This window comes from Macrobrachium rosenbergii, chromosome 39 (assembly GCF_040412425.1).
Source record: "Macrobrachium rosenbergii isolate ZJJX-2024 chromosome 39, ASM4041242v1, whole genome shotgun sequence".
Taxonomy (NCBI): Eukaryota; Metazoa; Arthropoda; class Malacostraca; order Decapoda; family Palaemonidae; genus Macrobrachium; species Macrobrachium rosenbergii.
Genome location: NC_089779.1, coordinates 12,944,833 through 12,965,901, shown reverse-complemented (window position 1 = coordinate 12,965,901; position 21,069 = coordinate 12,944,833). Strand labels below are relative to the sequence as shown.

At 36.5% G+C, this 21,069-nt stretch overlaps 1 protein-coding gene across 1 annotated transcript in view; it reads left to right on the top strand.

The window, feature by feature from the left end:
- Positions 1-21,069, top strand: part of LOC136825760 (uncharacterized) — a 78,829-nt gene that overhangs the window by 1,694 nt on the left and 56,066 nt on the right. The gene's annotated exons all lie outside the window — the stretch shown is intronic.

Genomic DNA, 21,069 nt, shown 5'->3' with positions numbered 1-21,069 from the left:
ACAGAATCATAATAACCTGTCGTAAACAGTTGGCATGAATGGTGATCGATTATTAGACCAATCATAAACCGATGATATTGTTTGAGCTATCCATCCCAGTTGCTGGGGATGGGGGACAAGTTATGCCTAGTTCTTTTGTGCCACTGTAATTTATTAGGTGAATTATTGAACTATGTACCTGATAGTTAGTCGATTGTGATGTCTCACGACCAGTGACTTTAGCTAACTCCTGAAGGGGAAAGGGAGTATAGCTAAAAAATGATTATAGTTACTATGGATGAAGGCCCAGCGCAGGTAAGGCTGGAACTACAAGTATAGTGGGAGCGGTTCTCAATTTTAGCCTCAAGGTAGGCCTGGATGCTGTTATCCCCCTGAATGACATCATCCTGCAATCTCCATAAGTGGCGTTAGGATAGGGACTGAATGGAAATGAGAAATTAAAGGGGTGGAGCGTTTGGGCTTGGTCATTACACAAGCGCAATTCCGTCTACATTAAATGAGCATGAAGTCAAAGGTTGTTTCTTCTTTTACATTTTTTTTTTTTTACATTTTATTTTTATCGTTCATATTAATGTTTGCAAAACTGTTTACACCAAGAACACTTACTGTAGTCTTTAACGGCTGTTAGAATAACGATGTAGACCACCATAATTCATCGTTAGAACACTACTATTCAAACATGACCTCGTAGCTCGACGGTCTAAAAAAAAAAAATGACCCTTTAGACCTCGCGGCTTGAAGGCCAGGAAAAAAATGACTACGTTATCTGTTTAGGCAAATGTTTCATCACCACCTCATCTGCTCGGGAATGACAAGGTAGTCGACCCAACGCCTAGTGTGTAAGACACTGGAAGTGTCACGCAGCTTGTGCGTCCATTACGGCTCGATCGTCTTTCGAACAAACTGCTTTAAAATTACCATATGTAATCAGCTGGTCTCCTTTTTTTCATCTCAGTCACTCACATTTGAACCCTTCCCACCACGCTATCACCTTACCCTACCTCCTCCTTCTATTCATGTTCTGCCACCGGGGGCAAGGTAATATCAGGTGCGGTGAAAGTACCTATTTTCATGACTCCTCTTTGGAGGTTCCTGAAGGTGTATTGGTGGCATCTGGTGTCCGTGTCGGGAGAAAATAAGGCTGATGCTTGGAGATAAGGCTGGGGGAAGATAGCTTTTCCTTTGCAGACAAAATTTGTGAAAAGATAAGAAAGGGATTTGAAAGAAAACCTTTTATTTTCATAAGTTTGCTCCTTGATTTTTTTTTTTTTTGGCAGCTCACAAATGTGTGTGCGTGTGTGTTCGTATGAGAGAGAGAGAGAGAGAGAGAGAGAGAGAGAGAGAGAGAGAGAGAGAGAGAGAGAGAGAGAGAGACTGCCTTGGATGAGTCACCGCCGTGCCCGAATCTGGTCTTAATGAAAACTCTAGAAAACCGGTTTTCTTTTTGGATTTCCGCACGTACCGCCATGTAAGGTACGAGGGATTCCTTCATGCATTTGCTGTTCGTTTTTTGTACCAGTTAAGTACTTCATTAATTGGAGATTAGCTGTAAGAACAAAAACATCGTTAACACGAGTCATCCCCGTGTCAGGTTTTTGTAACACTGGAAACGTTACTGTATATACGGTGAAGTTATCGAACTGTTATTAGCGTATACGTTATTAATTAGAGTATATATATTGTGATATGTAGATATACTGTAGAAGTAGGCATAGTCTTGACTGCTGTACAGTAGACTTATCTGACTGTAGGCTAGATATACTGACTGCATGTACACAACAGCGCCAAGTCTAGACATAGACGAGTAAAGAATGTACTGTAAAGTGTTTGTGTGGAAATATCGTAGGCAGTGTATTGTAAAACAGTGTAAGTGTCTCTAGATAGCAAGTGTAAAACACGGCTGGCGCCAGACACAACTTCATTCCTGTTTTGGACGGGGTTGGTATTCCAAACGTTTCCTCTTCTGAGAGGTTCGCGTTGGTTCTCTCATAAACAACAGATATTAATGTTGTACTTTGATAAAGTTTTCAAATACAGTGGATCAGTACAAAATACAATCTCTCTCTCTCTCTCTCTCTCTCTCTCTCTCTCTCTCTCTCTCTCTCTCTCTCTCTCTGTTAGTCTATTGTGTATTATATATATATATATATATATATATATATATATATATATATATATATATATATATATATATATATATATATACATATAATTATATGTATGTATATTATGTGTATGTGTGTGTGTAAAACCTTTAGGAGAATATTAGCAGTAGATTGGCAAGATAAGAGTTAGAAAAGATACCAAAAGTTACATATTGTAGTAAGGAAACGATAAATTGGAAATAGAGATGGCTTGGACATGTCCTTCGCACAGCCCCTGGGAGAACAGTGCATGATAGTGCCAGCTGGATTCATGTTGCCAGCAGATAACTGGAAGACCCAGACCTACTTGGATAACAACTCTGAGAAGGGAGGCTGGAAATGAGTAGAAGTTTGTTGACGCAAAGCACAGGAACGACGCCAATGGCAGAATTTCACATTGGCCTGTTGTGTCACACGGCGTTGGAGGCGCTGATTTCATGCGAGTTTTATATATTATATATAGACGAGCTTGATAGCGTGCGCTACGCTGCACTGGAATAAGCGCTGCCCGTCATATCTCCCCCACCCTCCCGATCCCCTACCTACCCCGCCCCCACCCGGGCGGACAGACAGGTTTGTAGGAGGAGGGTGGATGTGTCATGTCTCCCTTACCTACCCCGCTCCCACCTGGGACGGACAAACAGGTTTGCAGGAGGAGGGTGGGTGTGTCATGTCTCCCCTACCATCCCAATCCCCTACCTACCCTGCCCCCACCCTGGGCGGACAAAGAAGAAAGATCCACTCGGATTTTATTATATATGTATATATATATATTATATAATATATATATAGTTTACATATATATAATTTATATAATTATATATATATATATATATATATATATATATATATATACACAGTATATATAGTAACTTTTTTAGGATGTGGCTTCTCGTGTTATTCTTTATGCATCAAAATGATGGCTATCTCATCTGTGTTTTGTAGACACGGAAGGTAAGTTGCCCCGACTTTGAAGTTACGCCTTTCAAGATCCATTCTGTATCAAACACAAGGCACTTGAGAACAGGTTGATTAAGGTAAGCAGATACATTTTTTAAATTTCGTGCAACTGTTTGGAAAAGTATGTCGGGCAAACTGGCAAGGAACTTGCAGGACGACTGAAAGAACACACTTACAATGTAAGGGCATGAAGCTGAGACAGCAGCCTTATCAGTATATGAATGAGTGGAATCATACCATTGACTCTAAAGATACCAATGAAATCATGCACCGTAAGTGCCTTGTAAAACCCAGTAGCATAGAATTATGTATTTTGAAGAAATTTTCAAATACTTCTTATCCCAAACTCAGGTATGTATAGGATGGAAAAATGTTAGTAAACATCAGTTGTATACACTTAGCTTTTAGTAGACTGGCTACTTTCTTTGTTTATCTTGCGTCATGACAGAGGTTTTTTTTATTTAACTAAATTTTTAAGGTGGAGGTACTAAACACTTGAGCACTGAGTCAGCATATTGTTTTTCCTCCTGTTCTATTGCCATATATATATATATATATATATATATATATATATATATATATATATATATATATATATATATATATATATATATATATATATATATTATATAAATGTTCACGTGATATATATATATATATATATATATATATATATATATATATATATATATATATATACTGTATATACACGTGTGTTTTTGTGTTCGTCTCTCCCTTTATGATGAATCTCGGATAACGAGAAATTCAATACGTCTTCAAAGAGGGTTGGGAGATACTGGATCCAGGAGAGAGAGGTCTCGTGGTAGGAAATTTCAGAGAAAGAGAAATAAAAATAAAAAATTCTACCTTAACCTTGCCCACCGAAGAAGGTTGGACACAAGTTAACCTTGAAAACGTGTTTCCAGTGTGAAGAGAAGGAAGGCAGAATTTCATCCTGGGCATTAGGAGAGAGAGAGAGAGAGAGAGAGAGAGAGTCAATATTACCGTGTAGTTTTGTTTGATGTTTGAAATATATATTATGTGACCGGACGTTGCGTGCTGCTAATATAATTTTTTTTTCTAAATATTCCTGTCGATCATTCGCAGATTTTTGTTTATTTGTTTCTGTAGGTTATGGCAAATTTGGTGGCCAGCCAGATAACATTATCCTTTTTTAGATACGTAATGTGCTCTCTTATACAACTACCGAAATATCATTCGATTGTCTTAACCCTCTGGTTATCAGCGAACTGTTTTGGGAGAGAATCTTGAAGTGTACTTTTCAGCTCCATGCCTTTGCCCCGTGGATGTTCACACGATAATGTATTTACATACCCTGTGAGATTCATTTTCGGTTAAACATCAAACTACTCACAGACGGAACGTTGTTAAACTTGAGACTGGAATGCCGAGGAATAACTAAGGCACAAGGGCGTTGCGCTTCAGAGTTGAATTATGGTCTATCGTTAGTTTTACGATCATTCACATCTATAGCTATGGCTACAAAGCAGAAAATATCTAGTGTAATGCTCCATGTCGGTGGCGGTAAAGATATAAATATTTGTACCTCGTATAACTTATTCACTTACTTTATTCTTATTCGTACTTGAAATAAGTACTAATTGTTTATTCGTTTTAACATATGAGTCGCAGAGGCCATTCTTACGTTGTCGTTATTTAGAGGATTTAACTCTACATCACAGAACTAAGAGAGAGAGAGAGAGAGAGAGAGAGAGAGAGAGAGAGAGAGAGAGAGAGAGAGAGAGAGAGACAGCTTCGAACCTAACGCTCCGGAACTGTTAGTGCGATAGGTGAGCCGGCTAAAGCATGCAGCGGCTTTTTATTTTCATCTATATATATTTATTGTACTTTATCTTTATTTTTTATTTTATCTATTTATTTAATTTTTTTTTTCATTTCATTCATCCACGTGTTCCTGTTGAACTCGAACAGTGAATATTTCTGTCGTAGACGACCTGTACTGTGCTAAGTGATTGTTGCTGGGCCCCGGGGTACTTTTATCACGGCTACTGCTGCAGTCGCAGAAGGGCGACGAAGTTTCACCGTCCACAAAAGATGTTACTGTGTCGCTACTTGGTCACATCTCATTGGGTGGGGTGGGGTGATTGTCGTTGTGGCCATGATGTCGCCGCTTTCATGAGCGTCATTTGCATAGTGTGTTATGCAGGTGAGGTGTATGATTTTATATATATATATATATATATATATATATATATATATATATATATATATATATATATATATATATATGTGTGTGTGTGTATATATATATGTATATATATATAAAATTATATACACCTCACGTGCATAACACAGTATGCAAATGACTCACACATTTGATATTTATTTTGTGGGTTTAAGAGAAAATGTTTACGAAAGGAGAGGATAGTTTACCAAAGTTAAGTAAAACAAATTTTAGCTGGTGTTATTTGAATGATTATTGTCTGCAAGAAAAGTATATATTGTCTGAAATATAAAAAAAAAATATATTTTTGTATTTAATTCCTGTTGGCATATTGCTCTGGGCTGAGAAAATAATTTAGCCCATAAATATCATTATTAACAAGAATTCCTTCAAACTGACAGTCATTCGTTTTCTAGGCTAATCTTTCCCCGTCGGTGATTGATGTCTTAATTTCCCCAGTTTGCATAGGAATTGCTTCTCGTATTGACGACCGCACTATATAGCATGTGCTGCCATCTGTGAATCAGAGTTATGGCCGTGCGAGTCATCGATTTCTGAAAATGGATGAAAGTTGGACGCGCAGTTTCGTAGGCGTATATTTAACAGTTCACAACCCATCGCTTTGTTTGCACTAGCCTGTGTTCGGAGAGGATGGGCGTGAACGTTTTCTTTCTTTTTTTGTAAGGAAGGGAAACCCTATTGGAAGTGTGAGGGGTGGGGATGGGGGTCCTTGTTCTTTTGGGCGGGGGAGGGGGGGAGGTTAGGAAGTCCCTAGCATAACGGAAGAGGAAAATGTCCTGCATTGTTTAATGAGTCTGTGAGGTTAGCGATGGCCGCTATTCGCTGTGTATTATTATAGCAACACGCCCACACACCCACCATTATCCGTTTAACCTCATCCGCCCACTCGTGTGCATTCGGGCGGTTTCTCTCCCCATTTCTCGTTCCCCACTTTCACCCGCAGTCAGAGTTTTCCACGTTTTTCGGGGGTCGCAGTAATAATGGTCTCCCTTCGCTTTTTCTCTCGGCCGATAGTTTTTTTAAATCTAAAAATGGGGTCACTCGGTTGTTTACTGTTAGAGCTGTTGTATATTGTCGCTCTTCTTCCGGTGTGTTTTTCATGGGAGTCAGTTTTTTGTTTTTTTTGCAGGAGTTTCGAAATTTCACGAGACATTTTTTACCTGTTGATTTATACCACTGTGGAATGTCTGTGACTGCGTCATGATTTTTTTTTTCAGTAGATACGCACTATTTGCAGTCACAAGAACATTCACGCCCATTCTTTTTTGCAATATCTAACTAACGTATAAAGTTGATGTCTGATTTGAGTTTTAAATCAGAAGTCAAGTATTTTGGATTTGAGATTAGTTCAAGATGACAGTACTAAGAAGAAGAGAAAATAACTGTTCCAATTTGCATTTTTTATTTGTTTCATCAATAGCGCAACTGCACTTACCATCGGCAAGATGCTCTTGCATGGTTGCAGTACGTAGAATCGCATTTACCTAACTGGGCAATTTCTCTCTCTCTCTCTCTCTCTCTCTCTCTCTCTCTCTCTCTCTCTCTCTCTCTCTCTCTCTCTCTCTCTCGTACCCAGCACAAATGGGCACCATTTCGCGGCAGTGGAGCGTTTAACATCGAATTCAATGTACTTTGGAATGACTTATATCCCAGGCGAATTACGAGCATAATCAAGTGCCTCTGGTCTGGTCGGGAACCTATAGCTGCAGAGTTCAAATTCTCTTTGAGAATAAGTTATTCCCTGGGTATACTGATTTCGATATTAAACGATATTTTAGGCTTAGTATTTGTGAATATATGTATGCGTTACGACCTCAGCTTACAATAATTTGGACTCCAGGCTGGTGCCTTTTGTACTGAAAACGAACTTAGATTCTGGCGGAATATGGTCCAAGGGTACAACTTAATTATTGAGAACGTATGTGTTATAACCTCAGCCTAAAGCCATTTGGACTTAAGACTGGTGCCTTTTGTATTGAAAACGAAATCAGATTCTTGGCAGAATTAGGTGCAAAGGCATAGGGACATGGATTTTGTCCCCCCATTTCCATATTTAACGAGCAGTGATGTTTGACTTTTAAAGCAGACATTATATTACCAGAAATATGTTTCCCTTTTAGGGAGCTAGAGGGTTGTTTGTGCTTTACTGCTATTTTAGGCTATTTTAATACCTACTTTCCCCAACTGGCTCATTTCTGGGACCCTGCAGCAGCACCCGTAGTGTAGTAGTAGTAGTAGTAGTAGTAGTAGTAGTAGTAGTAGTAGTAGTAGACCTTTCATTCCTCCTGCCTCTCGCCGGAAATGGCATTATAATGATACTGTGCAACTTTTCCTTGGGACAAATACCTTTTTTTACGCTTTCGAAATTCGCTCGGAAACTGCAACTGGTAGCCCAAGCAGAAAGTTGCCAGTTCGTACTTATTTTTTATCCCTGAATCATTTGCTACTCCGGTTCTGTAGTTGCGTGGAATACGTAATTTCAGTTTCGTATTATCTTTATTTAGATTTACTATAAATATGTAGATGCCTTTACGTGACTAACGTTGTATGAATATAATGTAACGGAACACAGGTAAAGAGCCGTACATATGTTAATTTAGGTTTCAATTGTTAACACTGCAAAAATACGTCATTATCATTCGTATCGAGTTGTCATCTTCTCACCTACTGAAATGGTAATATGATGTGAACTATATCTTTTAGAGAGAGAGAGAGAGAGAGAGAGAGAGAGAGAGAGAGAGAGAGAGAGAATGAATAATTAAAAGTCACAGTTAAGAAGTCATCTTCCTTGTTCGGCATCTGTTTAATGAAAGAATAAAAAAAAACATTGGCTAACAAGGCTTTATCGAGCCACTGAGAAGGAAAAACCAGTTTTGCCGGTTATTTTATATTAATCTGGTTTCCTCCCTTCAACACCGCCCCCCCCCCCACCCACACGGTCATTTCACAGATTGCTGTTTCAGTATCCATCGTAATTTATGTAGTTATCCCCGAGAGGGGCATTACTTAAGGTTCTCTGCAGCGTGCGTTCGGCCCCTAGCTGCAACCCTTTTCGTTTCCTTTAACCTCCTTTCACATTCTCTTTCTTCCATCTTACTTTCCACCCTTTCGTAACAATTGATTCATAGTGCAACTGCGAGGTTTTCCTCCTGTTACACCTTTCAAACCTTTTACCGTCAATTTCCGTTTCAGCGCTGAATGACCTCATAGGTCCCGGTGCTTGGCCTTTGGCCTAAATTCTATATTCAATTCAATTCAATTCAATTTATGTAATCATGAATAACCCAATAGTAGCCTGTGGTTTCTGAAAAGTTCAGTAAGTTGAATAACACCTTCAAAAAGACGTCTGGTCTTCGTGCCCTGAAGCACGCATTTCTGACCCGAGTGACATCCTGCCGGATTTGGGGATGATAATCATTATCGTACAATTTTTTTTCCCTTCTAGATTTCTTTCATATTTGACAGATACCGAGATTATCTATGTTGGCTTTCGATGATATTCAGGTGAATTGGATTCAAAATGTTGTTTTGCAGTTTCTTGTCCTAGTTAGCCTTAGTATTGGGCACTTTTTTGGTGTACTTTGCCGTGTCAATAACCTAGATGTTGTGACGCCAGTTTTGGTAACCACAAATCGATCAACTGCTGGCTTCCAGAGACATGGTGATGGAGCTGGCGATTGCTGGTATTATCTTGAGAGAATTTTTCTATCTTCTCATCCAAGAGAATTTTTCTATCTTCTCATCCAAAGTAGCCTTAAACTTTAGCAGATGTGCGTGAGTATGTTGGTGATTTTCAAGAGTATTCTGTGGGATTTGAAGGTCCAGGTGTTACATTGCCGAGTCTTGTTAGCAAGCTTAACTTGACTGACTTACGCTGTAAGCACTTTTGGTCAAGATTTCTTGAACCCAGGTAGTATTTACTTGACTTTCTTCCACATTCTCTAGATGTTCTTGGGGGAATTGTATATTAACATATAAATACATATATATTCATATTTCTTCCATAAGGGTCTAAGGCTTTGTGGTGACAAGCGTATCCAAAAAGTGCGAAGAATTCGTGAAATTGAGAAGGCTTTGTGGCTATTGCAATTACCTATATATCTGGTAAAAAGTGTGTAGTAGATTTTATATATATATATATATATATATATATATATATATATATATATATATCTATATATATATATATATATATATATATATATATATAGATATATATATATATAATTTAGTGTTTTGACAAACGAAGTAAAGTAGGACCTAAAAAAGATTGTGGGAGAGAGAGAGAGAGAACTGTGGTTTGTGCTTCAGTGGTAGTCTTTAGTTCTAGTGCCTGTAGTCACTCTTTATGGGGGAAAGCACGAAAAATAAGATAGAATGATATGGAAGGATTGAAAGTGAATAAAAAGCTGCTTAAAGCCCGGATTTCCCTTTTGAGTAAAGTTGTTTCCTAATTCGTCTTCTCCGTTGTGACATGAGTCATTCAGTTTAACTTTTCACCCACTAGACGAGACCGCTTTGAATTAATTACAATTAACAATTACAAGATTGAAAAACCATTTAAGAACCTGCAGGATTGAATTCCAATCAGATGAACATACAAACGAACAATCATTTTCGTGAAACTCCCAAGAGGTCTCTTAATAAGTAGGTCAGAGACGCTGTACTGTATATACAATGTAGATCACGAATCTCCTTTGCCAGCAACTGAATTAGAAAAGAGATAACAAGTCTTGAGTCCTTTCAAAGTGCAAATTGCTGACGCCCATTTGCGTGTCAGCCCAGAGCGGCTTGTCTAGTGTCAGCCGGCCCGTTTGGTATCATACGTGTAGTTCAACATGTCGTCCTTTGTTGCTTCTTAGGCCGTGTTTGGGTATGTCCAAGGATCTTGGGTATGTCCTTATTCAACGGGTACAGTTATCCGGATGACAAGCTGATGGGGTCCAACGCCTTGTGGATGTTATATTGAACATCCACCTCTCGTCAGGAAATCTTGTCAGAATTAATGGAATGGGATGGAATGGAATATAGAATTTTGGCCAAAGGCCAAGCGCTGGGGCCTATGAGGTCATTCAGCTCTAAAAGGGAAATTGATAGTAGAAAGGTTTGAAAGGTGTAAGAGGAGGAAAACTTCGCATTTGCACTAAGAAACAATGGTTATGAGAGGGTGGAAAGTCAGGTGGAAGAAAGAGAATATAAACGGAGGTACAGTAAAAGGTATGAAAGAGATTGCAGCTAGGGGCCGAAGGTACACTGCATAGAACCTTAAGTAATGATTACAGCGCACCACCGTCAGAGTTAATAGCATTATCTATTTGTTTAAATGTCCTGAGAGGCGTTTACTTATGCTCCCTCTTACAGATTTAAAGGGCAAGCGTGTGGACATTTAAAACTACAGTCCCCGCAGAGGATTAAGTATTTTATTACTGGCTTGGTTTTAAAGGGTTAAAATTGGCTTACAGTAGGGGAAGGAAAGAAACAATTAACTTCACAACACTGAAAAATAAGCGGTAGATTTTTTAATACCTCTTAGTGACATCTTATAAATACACTCACACATTAGACTGACTCCCTTAACTTTCCATATCCTTCTCTCTCTCTCTCTCTCTCTCTCTCTCTCTCTCTCTCTCTCTCTCTCTCTCAACATTCCTCCTGAACAACACCCCCCCCCTACCCCCACCCCACCTCGTGTGTCACTCTTTGATTCAATTAAGTCAGCCACTCAGAGCAACATGTGGGACTGATAGTGTCTGGTTCGTCTGTGTTTGGTCCTGTTGTATTTAGACCTGAGATTTAATTCTAATATTATTTTTTTTTTTTTGTCATGGGTCATTGATAATGGAGATGAGTTGATGGCTCAATTTCTGCTTCATTTTACCCAATGTGCCTTTGAGGGAGGCTATTGTTGTTGTTGTAATTGTTGTAATTTATTTTTACTATTTTTACTCTTATAAGTGATGATTATTGCTACAGATTATACGCGCGTGTATGTACACTGGCTGGCGTGACTCAGTAGTAGAGCACTGAGCTCTCATTTGTAAGGTCCGTGGCTCGCGTTACCAGTCGACCCAGCTGTGATTGGGTACCCGTAGCGCTTGGGAGCCAAGGAGATGGTTGGGGCTAGCAGTCTCATTCCTTAAATAATGTCTGGCAACCAGAAGGTTTTACTCTCCTTGCGCCACTGTCTGAAGACTTGAGGTGAAAAGTACAACTTGATATATATATATATATATATATATATATATATATATATATATATATATATATATATATGTGTGTGTGTGTGTGTGTGTGTGTGTGTGTGTGTGTGTCAGTGTGTGTTCATGATTCAATGTACGCCACAAGTCCGACCATTTTTACTTTAAAATATAGTTAGGTTTACTTAAGCAATAGCCAGCGACAGGCCAAACCATTGTTGCAGGAACTGCCTGAGAATAGTTCCGGATTAAAAGTGACATATGCGAACAGTCTGGCAACTGGGTTTTGTTTCTGTTTCACATGTTTTATTGTAATTTGTCTCCTGTTAATGAAATATTAGATAGGTATGAAAAATTGATTAAACGAATGACCGATTTTTTTTTTTTTTTTACCAAAATTAATGTGCTGAAATTATATTTTATGTCCTTATGGTAGAAATGTAAATTTGTAAACATTGCATCTCTTGCTCGTATGGGAGATGTATGTTTGTAAACATTACATTCCATTTTTAAGGGCAGATGTAAGATTGTAAACATTACGTTTTATAATCTTGAGGAGAGTGTAAGATTGTGAATAGTTCGTTGTACATTCTTAAGGGAGGTGCCTTTTGAATGTGATTTAATGTTTGTAAGTTAGTGGATGCAAAGTGTAATATTGGAACTTTAGTTTTTAAAGGGAAAAATGAGTGCAAATATTGTGGATATTCTAAGAATTTAGTTAATTTTCAATATAGTTGAAAAGTCTTAAGTGATAAAAATATGTAAAAACTAAACTAAATATAAATATTAAAAGGATGAATAGAATAAGTTCTCCACGTCGCATCATTATCATGTATAAGTAGCAATAGCTAAGGGTAAGTTTTTATTATTTATGCATTGGGCGATCTTAATTATTGCAATTACATAGACTGTAATTCAAGTGAATAACATATTAATGGGAAGATAAGCGCAACAAATTAAAATCTCGACGACTAGGAAAGACAACAGATCGTGGAGGTTGAAGCAATCATTTATATTTATAAAGTTTTGGGGGGAGGGGGTGTTCATGACGATGACACTATTAATAAGCTGCATCATAACTAAGTTTGTTTAACAGAATAAGCTAGATTACAACTAAGTTTATACCCTTGGAGGAGTAGTGACGTCAGTACACCACATGCGGTGCACTGTAGGCATTACTTAAGGTTCTTTGCAGCGGCCCTTCGGCCCCTAGCTGCAACCCCTTTCATTCCTTTTACTGAACCTCCGTTCATATTCTCTTTCTTCCATTTTACTTTCCACCCTCTCCTAACAATTGATTCATAGTGCAACTGCGAGGTTGTTACACCTTTCAAACCTTTTTACTGAACAATTTCCGTTTCAGCGCTGAATGACCTCACAGGTCCCAGCGGTTGGCCTTTGGCCTAAATTCTATATTCCCTCTATTCTATAACTAAGTTGGAATTGTACATTTTTAGCTTCTCGATGACTATAGCCGAGGGAAAAGCTGAAGATGGCTGAGGTAAGGTGTGACTGGATGACCTCCCCAGCCTCTCAAAATACTCCGAAAGATAAGGCAAGTGGCGCAGAAGCAGGGTCCTTCTGAGAGAGAGAGAGAGAGAGAGAGAGAGAGAGAGAGAGAGAGAGAGAGAGATACACGTCACTTCTTGTAGGATATGTTTCGAAATTCTCGCAAATGACGCATTCAGGTACAATGTTTTGGTTTAGCAGTATTTCGAAAGCCGTCGTGTTTATTTTTCGGAAACACATAAACACACACACTCTCTCTCTCTCTCTCTCTCTCTCTCTCTCTCTCTCTCTCTCTCTCTCTCAAAAGCGCGCGCTCACTCATTTACTATTGAAACATAAGTTTTAATCTCTTTATAGATTTCCTGATGACAGAGGAGTGGCAGTCTCGAAATTGGTTGCGATGCAAGAAGATGCTTTTCACTCTGGTGCTATTTTTTAAGTATTATATGATGTATGCATTTGTGTATACCTTCCTATCTGTCTAGATAGATAGGTGAATAGTATAGCATAAGTATCTGTATCTCTTGACCTCAACCTCTTGTTGTTGTTTCATTCTGAGTTATGTCCAATTTTAAAATCTACCTTCGTACCTTTCTATATAACTCTGATGTCTTGAAAGATGGCACTTAGCACGTTATTTTTATAGATACTTATTGCGGCATACGTGATTATTGTACTGCTTACGCTAAGAATGTATGTTTTTATGTTTGCAGGCAGATATATTGTCGTTTCCTATTGGATATCAGACTCTACCTCATTTTATTTAGTCCGGAATGTGACAGGAATGTGAAGACATTCTCTTGAAATTATATTTTTAAAGAATGTTTATTTGGTGAACAGGATTTAAAGTTCCTCACTAATTACGTGATACGCTCTCCCGTAGGGTGGTAATCCCTTTATTGCCATTACTGTTCCTCCATCCATATTCTCTTTCTTCTATCTTACTTTCCACCCGCTTCTAACAGTGTTTCATATTGCAACTGCGAGGTTTTCCTCCTGTTACACCTTTTGAACCTCTTACTCTCAATTTTCCTTTCAGCGCTGAATGACATTTAGGTCCCAGCGCTTGGCCTTCGGCCTAAATTATATATTCTGTCTATCTACATGATACTATCCAATACACTTGATTTCATTCAGCCTATTGCTTGCCAGCCTGAGTCAAAATGGCAGCGATACCAAGTTATTCCAGTTGACATTTGCGTCGAAAGGTTAGACAGTTTTGTGTTATTGATTCTGTTGAGGTCGTTGCCGCTCGCCGTTTGTGGTATTATTGTTAACGAGACTTTACGCCACGTTCAGTGTCACGTTATCGTTGTTCATATCCTATTTCTCGTTATTCTTTTATTTTCACAGGAAATGAATGCGATAATTTCGAAAATAGAGCCTTTAAATTTTCATCTAAGTAGAGTTATGATTCGTGGACAAAATGTGAAAGAGACAATTTTGGCAAAAACTGCATGATGTATTTCATAATTTTAACAGTATAGAAGTCTGCGTTGAAATATCGTGCACTGTTTTTAAAATATTATTATTGTTTCTGTAATTTCATCACTATTGCTGATTTTATAGTGCAATCTGATAAAAAATGAAACCTCTGGATTAACCTGGATTGATTTTCCCTGTGTAAGTACCTGTGAAAATAATGACATGACATACGAAAATTGATTCAAAAACTCTAAAATATTCCGTATTCTTTCATTTTATAAAAGATTATTAATCAGTTTTTGATGTCAAACGTCGTATGATGTTTTATCCTTATCAACCTGTATATAGGTTTCTCTCTCCTTCCTATTCTATATGACCTTGCTTGCCTGATTCTTTGAGATGGTTTGCTCTTGTGGTCGTCTTCCTCCTCCTCCTCCTCCTCCCCCCCCCTCTGAACTCGTGGTGCATGTGATAACGCACTTGGCTCAGAACCGAGCAGACCCGTGTTCGATCCCGGGACGAGGAAGGAACGACGTAGGTGCGTTTGCTTGAGAAACCTCATGACCTGAACAGCTAATTTTCTTGTTCAGTTAACTGTTGTGGGTTGTAGCTAGTGGTGGAGAGAAAGAGGAGGCGTATATATATACATATTATATATATACACAGTATATGTATATATATATATATATATATATATATATATATATATAGAGAGAGAGAGAGAGAGAGAGAGAGAGAGAGAGAGAGAGAGAGAGAAAAAGGTACTGATATGCCATCTTATACTGATTAAGAATGGTAGGGTCTCGACGAGGCAATCTTCATCCCACTTGGTGATGTATTTTATCAGATTCTCTCTCTCTCTCTCTCTCTCTCTCTCTCTCTCTCTCTCTCTCATCAACTTCGATGGCCTTTTTGTTGTGACGCCATTTTACTGATTGATCTTGTTTTTTCCGGATTAGCTTTTATTTTATTTCATTAAATATCTATTCACATTTTGTGGCGTTTATGGGATGAAGAGCTTTTGTGGAGAAATTCCGTTTCGAAATGATTATAAACTTTCTGTTGAAAGAAAAGTACTATCAAGGAATTGCGTAAATGAAGATGTATAGACGACTGAACTTGTTGCGTAAAAAGAATTAAGACTTCAAAAAGAAATACGCTGCTAAGTGTATTTATTTTATACGCCATCGAAACTTACTACGCCTTGCACCACCACATTCCAGCTCCCATGGGGATCAGCAGCCCCGAAATAAATTCTCACTTAGAAGTCATATTCTCTTCCCCACCCACCTGGCTCTGGAATTTTCCTTCAGCCCTTGTTTCCCCGTGATCCCCGTGAACTTCTACGTATTTAACGGGTCGTTCTTGGTAGCGTTTCCCTCTCTCCCCTTTCACTAAATAAATCCGTTCTGTAGTCTGGCTGCGTCATTTCTATGATTTGTATCGCTGTGTTTCGATGTTTGAGTATTTGTTTTATTTTTTTCTAATTTTCTACTTCATATAGATAATCATATTTCGTATGTTTTTATGATGAATTAATCTGTATTTATTGGTATTTTATGCTATTTTATTTTCTCCGTTGGCGTTGAGGTGTCTAAAGTGCTGACATCAAATAAAGAGAGAGAGAGAGAGAGAGAGAGAGAGAGAGAGAGAGAGAGAGAGAGAGAGAGAGAGAGAGAGAGAGAGCCAGCTCATCTAAGCATCTTTGTTCACAATAAATTAGATTAGGCTGATGAGGTTTTGTTTTTAAAGGAAGGAAACGACTTGGCAGGGAAGAATGTCAGAGTGCCTTATGGCGAAGGAGAATATATTTTGATGATTTTTCTGCCCACATTTCTGCTGACAAGTTATAATAATGTATTTATAATTCCATCTATTTGTAAGGTAGTTCGAGTTGTTCGGATTAGGGTGCGAGTGTAATTATTTAATTTTCATGGAAGTAATTTACAGAATTCTTTCGTTAATCAGTGGTTTTCGTAGCGGTGGCAATGACCCGAAGAACAAGAAAAACACTTGTGGCATATTAATGACGACGACAGTAATAATGTGTGATAACCAGCGGAAGTCAAACCTTCACGAGATACAATTATAACTACTCTTCCAAACTGCCATACTAAAACTTCTCTTAAACAGGTTGGGCAAAAACAAATCTTAATCACATCACGGGGCAATTTTTTGTGATGTGTAAACTTATTTGCTTATGTTGATAGATTGGTTGATTAATTAATTTTGACTATCTGGTGTGAAAAAGTCAACCGATTATGATTTTGAATAATAATATTTGGGGACAATTTAACTCTTGTTTGCAAACTAATAATGCGAAGAAATATATAAGAAATTTCTGTTAGTCTATGTTCGATTTGAATGGTACGCTGACTTATGATTTTAAATGCAAACATTAGGAAACTCTTTTAACTATTGTTTGCAAACGCACAATGGGAGGAAATATTGGTAAATATTTTACAATATATATTCGATTTGAATTATATTTTTGTACTCTGATGTTGAGTAAGTAAGGGGTTCAAGATTAAATATAGTGCAGAAACAGGTTCTAACAGAACTGCATAAATCTCTGTAAGGAAGTCAAAGCTGAATTTAGACTTCCGAGAAGCCTCTATATTAAGCCACCTGTCGCTCCTCTCTCTCTCTCTCTCTCTCTCTCTCTCTCTCTCTCTCTCTCTCTCTCTCTCTGTTCACATCGAGGTTTTCAGTGACTTTTCGTGTTTTATTTGTCTAATAGGATGTGATGTACGGGTCGGCTGAATAAATACTGTTATTTTAGTTTTAGATTTGCCTCATTACTATACTGTACCTAAAAGTTTTATTGAATGCTGAACAACACACTCTATTTCTCACACACACACACACACACACACACACACACACACACACACACACACACACACACATATATATATATATATATATTAATGCTTTATTTTCTTTTGCGAGAGCAAATATATATATTATATATATATATATATATATATATATATATATATATATAGCATCTAAATATTTATATATAATATATATATATATATATATATATATATATATATGTAATATGTATATAGATATTTATATTTGTATATATATATATATAAATACATATGTATATATATATTATATGTATATATACAGTATATATATATATATATATATATATATATATATATATATATATATATATATATATATATGTATATGTATATTCAACATACACTACCCGATGAATTGCATAATGAATGAAATAATAACTCGTCAACTACAAAGCGGACCTCCCGAAAGAAATAAAAAAAAAGAAAAAATGTGGATAATTTCATGCTCGGCGAACCAACGCCGCACATTTACTTTCTCTCCAGCCGCAGCGCGTTTCCTCATCGAGGGAAAAAGGAGAGGAAAAAAAAAATGCGTGATCGCAAGTATGTGGAGAATATTAATTTTTTGGCAGGAATATATAGTGTTCAGCGTGTTGCGAGGCGAGGAGAGAGCTAATGCACGAACCTTGTATTTAGTAGCTTTTTTTTTTGCATTGACTTGAAGAGTTTGATGTGTGTGTTGCACGCTTATGCATGCAATATATATTACAGTATATATCTATATATGTACATACTATGTATATATATATATATATATATATATATATATATATATATATATATATATATAACAGTATATATCTATATATGTACATACTATATATATATATATATATATATATATATATATATATATATATATATATATATATATATATATATATATATATATATATATATGTGTGTGTGTGTGTGTGTGTTATTTATATCTAGTATATTTATGTATATAGAGTATTGTAAGTAAAAAAGACGCGATAAAGCCTTCACTTGGACATTCAAGATATTCAAAAATTAACTGTATTTTATGTAATTTCTGATGTAAACTGAATTGAACTTTTGAGCTAATCGTTTGGTTTAAGAGCTTGGTCCACACAATGCATCGTGCCTAAAAAGGTTTCGTGAAAAGCATTATAATAATGTACCTGGTAAATAAAGAAGTCTTAAGTTGGCTATATATATATATATATATATATATATATATATTTTATATATTTGTGTATATATATATATGTATATATATACACATATATATATATATATATATATATATATATATATATATATATATATATATATGTATGTATGTATATATATATATATATATATATATATATATATATATATATATATATATATATATATATATATATATATATATATATATATATATATATATATATTATATTTCTTTTTCTGTAGCTCAGTTCTAACGTTGAACGAGATAAATAGGTACCTATTGATTCAGAGGTAAATTACACAGTAAATAAGAAAAATTCAAGGGCAGATTCCTTATCAGAGGTGACTGTCTTAAACAAAAGAATTGGGTTTTTCATAGTTTTTCAATCTATGTAGTTGGATTATATGCTTAAGCTTGACTGCATGATGTAAAGACGTAAGACCTTTAATTATTTAGTTTATTTCTAAACTTATGCGCATCTACGTCCATGCAAATAAGTGATGTTTAGCTTCGTCAGAAGCTTGTTGGGCAGCAGCCTACGATCACCTGGTGTCAGCACGGGCCTTTTGCTGTACTTTGTAGGCAGAAGACATCTTTAAACGTTCCCCTTGGGGAGTTAGTGCCGTCAGTGCACCTCACGCGATGCACTCTAGGCTTTACATAAGGTTCTTTGTAGCCTCCCCTCGGCCCCTAGCTCCAATCCCTTTCATTCCTTTTTCTGTACCTCCTTTCATATTCTCTTTCTTCCATCGTACTTTCCACCCTCTCCTAACGATTGATTCATAGCGCAGCTGCGAGGTTTTCCTCCTGTTACACCTTTCAGACCTTTTTGCTCTCAATTTCCGGTTTCGGCGTCGGATGACCTCATAGGTCCCAGCGCCTGGCCTGGGGCCTAAATTCTATATTCTATTCCATTCTCGATACTCTACAAATGCAATAACTAGGTTGGTGTCCTTGAGCAGTGTTTGGTCACTGTCATCGTAGCTCCCGTTTTCTCACGAAAATAAAAAATAAAAAAATTTAAAGCCGCGTAAATATAGCTATGGCTATTTTCTCCCACGCTAACTGGTCTGAGCGTGGGAGCATTGGTAATAGAACTCGTAGGATCTTACTTTAGTTGGTTTGCATGGATGGGATCTCTGATTTTGTGATGTAGTTACCATGCGTTTTTAATTGTTGCTAGGTCGTAAGTTAATATTTTTATGTCGGGGTAATGGCTATTAATTTAGCCGCTTAAATGATGTAAATGGTCTTTAACAAAATTCAGTGATAGATTTAAATGTTATGCGGTTTTCTTGTGCAAGGAAACAGGCGTACGTAAATGATATATCTGTATATATGCAGTATACATACATACATACACACACACATATATATATATATATATATATATATATATATATATATATATATATATATATATATATATATATATATATATATATAATATATGTGTGTGTATGTGATTTATGAACTATTTTCTGTTAAAACAGAAATCTCCACACACAGTTTATCTATATATATGTGTATGTATGTGTATACTGTATATATATATATATATATATATATATATATATATATATATATATATATATATATATATACATATATATATATATATATATATATATATATATATATATATATATATATATATATATATATTAATGTAGTATTATTAATGGAGAGAGAGAGAGAGAGAGAGAGAGAGAGAGGAGAGACAGAGACAGAGAGAGACAGAGAGGAGAAAACTCTTTTCAGTCACATGCAAATGTTTATGGTTATGCGTGCACACTATAATCGACAGAAGAAAGTCGTGTAAACTAACCTAGTATCCGAGACATTACAAACTTTTGCAGCCGTTTATTTACGGCAGCCGCTATCATTCCGTCCTGCTGACCACACACAAAGTCGGTCTTAATAGCGAATGGGAGTTTCATGAATGATGCTTGTTGTCTTTTCTCCGAGACACGGTTGTTGTCATATACATTTGTATGTATATATATATGTGTGTGTGTGTGTGGGTGCGCGTGTGTGATCATAATTCGTGAAAACATTAATAACTCATTGCGTTTTGCTTTGTCGAATTAAGTGCAAATCTTTTTCGAGAAAAGCTCACTTTTTTATGTTATATATATATATATATATATATATATATATATATATATATATATATATATATATATATATATATATATATATATTTATAATATGGAGAGAGAGAGAGAGAGAGAGAGAGAGAGAGAGAGAGCTTTTCTCAAAAGATTTGTGCCATATTCCACAAAGCCAAGCGCAGTAGGTGATTGACATTTTCATGAATCATGATCACAAAAAAAATATATAATATATTTTCAAGAAAAAAAAAACGCAAATAATCAAACATATACAATGATCCTCATTTTCACAGACTTCCCCAACCTCAGCCTGTTCTTAGCCGCCTAACATAACCGCGAAACGTTATTGAACTTTTGCGGTTTAATATAGTTAGCGCAGCGACCTGATTAATCTGGGATTGCTCAAGTTTTTTTTTTTTGGGGTCTAATTACTT